This window comes from Talpa europaea, assembly GCF_964194135.1.
Source record: "Talpa europaea genome assembly, chromosome: 7".
Taxonomy (NCBI): Eukaryota; Metazoa; Chordata; class Mammalia; order Eulipotyphla; family Talpidae; genus Talpa; species Talpa europaea.
In genome coordinates this window covers 83844761-83850516 of record NC_140074.1, presented here as the reverse complement: position 1 = coordinate 83850516, position 5756 = coordinate 83844761, and the positions used below count along the sequence as shown (strand labels likewise).

Sequence of the window (5756 nt, the reverse complement as noted above, 5' to 3'; positions counted from 1 at the left end):
CTGCTCCCCTCGGCAGTGTACTTCGGTCCTTCTGCCTGCTCTGCTCCCCGCTCTGGCTCTGGTGAATTCTCTCACCCTCCCGCGCTTCTGACTGTACCCAGTGCATGTAAAAACAAACAAACAAACAAACCAGCAAACAAATAAATAAAGCATGCCTCTATAAAAAAAAAAAAAAAAAAAAAAGATAAAATGAGAATGACCAACAGCTGTCTTGTATAACAAAATTGTAACAGACCAGTGATATAGAAGTACATTTTTGCTGAGTAAGAAATAAACATTTAAACTTTGCTATTATAGTTGCCAAAAATGGGCAGCTCTTCCTGCCCACTTGTGTCTGTGCAAGTGTCAAGGAAAGTGTCCTTTCCTTTTTTATGTAAAAGCTCTTTTGGATATAACAAAAAAATTATAAAAAGTAATTAACCCTGAGTTTTAGTATCTTAAAAGAAAATAAAACAAGAATGGTTACTACAGACCATTTTCTCCAACTCCTCTTTGTGATCTCCAGCCTCCCACCTGTTCCATACTTCAACATTGTTGTCTTCTTGTTGTTTTTTTATATTAAAAGAAAAGCTTTTATTGGGAAAAAAGAAACACAGTTCAGTTTATTTGTTTCTTAGTAATGGCATCATTGTGGGGAAGAGCAAAAGGGGGTGGGGGAATCAAATCCCTTTGTGGGGAGGCCCAAGCTTCCCAGAATCCCTTGTCCCTCCCTACTCTGGGCACTGGGGCAGGAAGTGAGAGGGAAGCAGCAGGGCATGATTGATAAAGCTACATGAGCAGACAAAAGGCACTGGTGGGCTTTCCCTGGGTCAAGGGTGGGTGGGCCTGGGCTCCAGGCGTCCAGCTGGAGCTAGTCCTTCCCCTTCCCTTTCTTGGCTTTGGCCTTGGCTTTGGTTTTGGGGGTGCAGGGCTTGGACACACGGATGGTCTCCTGGCACTGGGCATTGTATTGCACCTTCTTCAGGGTGCCTTGGTGTGCTTTGGTGCCAGTGCCCCCATCACCCACTCCCCAGCTCTCAAACTTGTACTTGCAGTTGCCTCCAAACTCCTTCTAACAGTTGCAGGGCACTCTGCAGCGGATGCACTGAGTCTGGGCCCTGCAGGTACCCTCGCCGAAACCCACGCCACGGTCCTTGCTGCTGGGTTTGCAGGGTCCCCAGGTCCACTCTGCACACTCGGCCCCCCAGGCCGCCCTTCTTCACTTTGTCTTTCTTTTTGGCCACAGCAGAGATGAGCGCCAGCAGGGGGAGGTCGAGGAGGAGGACACCTTGGTGCTGCATCTCGCTCGCTGCCCTCGGTGCTCCGCTACCTCCCGCACTGGGCCCCTGCTGTCTTGTTTTTAAAATAATTTTTTAGGGGACTCCCTGGTGGCATAAGGGGTTAAGTCTCAGCACTACCACTGTGGTGGCCTGAGTTCAATCCCCAGCCCGGGAGCTAACCCACATATGGAGCAGCAGACCTCCCCTGTCTTGCCCACTGCTCCCCTCAGCAGCGTATTTCAGTAGATCTGCCTATTCTGTTCCCCACTTTTTCTCCCCCCTGGCTGGGAATTGGGGATCAAACTCATGCTGCAGTGGCTGTCTATAGCTTGATAGCGCTGAGACTTAACCCTTGCGCTACCAGGAAGCCCCTGATTAAGTGCTTCTTGCAAGACATCTCCAGAGTAAAGTTACTCTTTGCCCCCCCTTTTTTATTATTATTTTTTTTTATAGAGGCATGTTTTTTATTTATTTATTTGTTTGTTTGTTTGTTTGTTTGTTTGTTTATACATGCACTGGGTACAGTCAGAAGCGCGGGAGGGTGAGAGAATTCACCAGAGCCAGAGCGGGGAGCAGAGCATCTTTGCCCCCCCTTTTTAAAAAAGATTTATTTATGCATAAAAGAACTGGGGTACAGGCCAGGGGTGTAGGGGGGGTGAGAGGATTCACCAGAGACAGAGTGGGGAACAGAACAGGCAGACTGACTGAAATACACTGCTGAGGGGAGCAGCCGGCGAGACAGGAGAGGTCTGCTGTGCCATGTGGGGATCTCCCTGGACAGGGATAGAACTCGTGCTGCAGTGACTGCTGATAGCTTCATAGTTTGCGTCTTAACCCCTTGCGTCACCAGGGAGGCCCTGCCCCTTTGTAATTATTAAATGTTTTGGGGGGATATACTTTGGGGGGAACTGTGCAGACATCCTGTTCCTCTTCTATCTTTAAATTTATTAGTTCATTTACATTAATATAGACTCATTTCCTATTTTTTTATTCTACATTTGATCTTAGCCAAAAGGTCGAGAAGCAATCTATTTTTTTATTCTTTAGGCTGTAACACTATTGTCTTAATGTTCAAATTATCCCATATTTTGCCAGTAAATCAAGAAAAATTATTTAACTGCAAGTTTAATCTTTTTTTTTTTTTATTTTTAAAGATTTATTTATTTATTTATACAAGCACTGGGTACAGTCAGAAGCACGGGAGGGTGAGACAATGCACCAGAGCCAGAGTGGAGAGCAGAACAGGCAGACTGATGAAGTACACTGCTGAGGGGAGCAGCAGGCGGCAGGAGAGGTCTGTATGCTGCAAGTTTAATCTTAAAGGTTCCCAAATGGGGACCTCCTTGATGGCGCAAGTGGTTAAGCGTCTGTACTATGAAGCAATCCCCAGCTACTGCGGCATGAGTTCAATCCCTGCCCAGGGAGGTGACCCACATGGCACAGCAGACCTCTCCTGACTTGCCTACTGCTCCCCTCAGCAGTGTATTTCAATCAGCCTGCCTGTTCTGTTCCCCACTCTGTCTCTGGTGAATTGTCTCACCCCCCCATACCTCTGGCCTGTACCCCAGTTCTTGTATGCATAAATAAATATTTATGGGCCTCCCCTAGTGGCGCAGCGATTGAGTGCAGTGCTAATGTCTCAGGCATTAAAAAGTTGGGGGCAGCATGAGTTCGATCCCCGGCCAGGGAGCTGACACACATGGCACATCAGACCTCTCCTGTCTCACTTGCTGCTCCCCTCAGCAGTGTATTTCAGTCAGTCTGCCTGTTCTGTTCCCCGCTCTGTCTCTGGTGAATCCTCTCACCTTCCCGTTCGTCTGGCCTGTACCCTGGTTCTTGTATGCATGAATAAATAAATCTTTAAAAATAAACAAATAAATAAATTTTTTTTTTTTTTTAAAGATTCCCAAATGACTTGCTGTCCTTTTATGTCAAAGAATTGACTGATACTACTCAAATTCACATCTTATGAACAGTGGTAGAAAACAAAAACATAGTACTTCTTCTCTTCATGGTACATGCCTCCTTCACTCACTGTGCCTGTTTGTGCTCTCATTTCTGCTATGTAAACTTACCTTTCTCGGCTTTCCTTCACTAATTGAGCATCCTATGCTTCTGTGTCCCTTGACTCCTATAAGTGGAGAATTTAGTATTTAGAAACCAAGATCTGAGTAGGCTCTACTGAGACTCTTTGCTTGCTTGTGGATGGAAAGTCTTCACTGTCACCTCTTTGGGGATGTGCCCTTTTCACACCACTCTGGCTCGAACGCACACACCACCACATCCCTACTTGTTCCTTTTTGATGCCATCCTGAGCCTGTGTGGGTACTGTCTATTACTATTCAAAGTGATTTAACAGGGAACTTGCTAAAAGTTGGTAAGGACAACTTGAGGTCCCAGAGAAAGGGGTTTGCAGAAGAGAAATTAGAGGGGATAGAGAATGGGTAGACCAAGCAAAGGAAGCATGTTCCGGGAATAAAAGAATTGCGAAGGTTTGTTGCCTTTGCTGTATCTTTGAGATAAGGAAGGCAAACCTTTTGGACATCTATAAGGTTAAACATGTGTTTGTATAATTCACCTCCCCCCCCCCCATCTATTTAATGCTAAAGTAATCCAGAGTTAATTGCTTTGTTTGGGTGGAACTTAGTATGTGGTATCAGATGCATATTTGACCAATCAGACATTGATTAAAACAGTGCTGAATGATTCTGGAATTTCTCAGGGCCACTGAAGGGAGCAAAAGAATTTGGCTGATGGTGAGCTGTGGTACTCTGAATCCTTAAGGGATGTGAAGGACTACTTTGTTTTTGTTTTGAGGAGCTTCCTGAAACAGGGACAGTCTATCTGTTCACTCCTGTGGTTTGAACCAGTTTTCTGAATTTCTAGCTAGCTGTAGTGGTTGGGGGGGGGGGGCTTCTTTTTCTTGATAGATTTTCAGTTCCTGGGTTCTCTTAAGGCTTAGCAACCTCAGCTGCTTTCAGAGACCCATTAGCTTCAAAAACCCAGTAATTCCTTAGACATATGGAATGTAAATAAAATTTCATGTTGTTTCAGTGAGGTGGCAAAGTAAGATCTTTTGATTTGCACTGAGTCTATAGAAGTCCTCACCAGAATGTATTTTATATACCAGGATTCTTTATGGTCCTCTGGCCATTCTGAAGGAAGAAAAGAAAAAGGGGCCTAATTAAACAGTCTGTTAATAATCATATCTTACCCTAATACCTTAAAATCTGCTTATTATATAATTAACCCTGCATGGCAGCAGATAAGAAGATGCAGTGAAAGAGTTGTATGTTAACTATAAGTAAGGGGCCTCCCCGGTGGCACATTGGTTGAGCGCTGAGTTGCGAGGCTGCCCGCAGCCTCTGCAGCGCCGGTTTGATCCCTGGGCGCCGGGCGAGGGTCCCACATAGCGCGCAGATCTCTCCTGCCGCCCGCTGCTCCCCTCAGCAGTGTACTTCGGTCCTTCTGCCTGCTCTTCCCCCGCTCTGGCTCTGGTGAATTTTCTCACCCTCCTGCGCTTCTGACTGTACCCAGTGCTTGTATAAATAAATATATAAATCTTTAAAAAAAAAAAAACTATAAGTAAAAAATCTCAGTCCCTCCCTACACTGAATTCACTCACCTTCCTAAACTCTGCTAGAACTGTAAGGCACAAGGCATTGAGTACAGAGAACTAGTTCTAAGAAGATAATAGACCAAGTGGTTATATGGTGGTGGATATAGTCATGTGTGGCCAAGGAAAAGTGTGATTCTCTTTCTCCTTCCTCCTGCCCCCCTTCTTCTTCCATCAATTTAAGACACCTTAGAAATCAGGGAGATGCTTCCTGTCAGCTGTGCTCTGTGGTGATCAGCTTCCAAAAGACTTTCATGGTACAACTATCCAAATGGAAACTGACTTATAAAAGTTGTGCATTGAAAAGTAGGTTCACGGGTCTCCCCGGTGGCGCAGCGGTTGAGCGCTGGGTTGCGAAGCTGCCCGCAGCCTCTGCAGCGCCGGTTCGATCCCCGGCTGCTCCCCGGGGTCCCACATGGCGCGCAGACCTCTCCTGCCGCCCGCTGCTCCCCTCAGCAGTGTACTTCGGTCCTTCTGCCTGCTCTGCTCCCCGCTCTGGCTCTGGTGAATTCTCTCACCCTCCCGCACCTCTGACTGTACCCAGTGCTTGCATAAATAAATAAATAAATCTTTAAAAAAAAGAAAAGAAAAGAAAAGTAGGTTCACAGTCAGGTTCATGTTCGAGGAAGACCATGAGGATAGGAGGGAAAGGGTTTTCTGTGCTGAGATTGCTTGAGAATGAGAGACAACTTTGTTCCCTCTTTTGTTTATATTGATTATTCTCTATTATCTCAGTAGTCCCTTAATGTGAATGATAGTTTTCTCCGAAAAAGTTTGACCACTTGAATTCAAGGCTTTTTCCCCATGCACTCTTTTCCCAATGCACTCTTTCTTTTAATTTTTTTAAACTTATGCATACAAGACCTGGGGTGTAGACCAAA

At 45.6% G+C, this 5756-nt stretch overlaps 1 pseudogene across 1 annotated transcript; it reads right to left on the bottom strand.

Moving 5' to 3' along the window:
• Positions 1-850: 850 nt before the first annotated feature.
• LOC311172869 (midkine-like) lies at positions 851-1280 on the bottom strand (annotated as a pseudogene). The gene has a single exon. The product of its transcript is annotated as a midkine-like (transcript).
• Positions 1281-5756: the final 4476 nt, after the last annotated feature.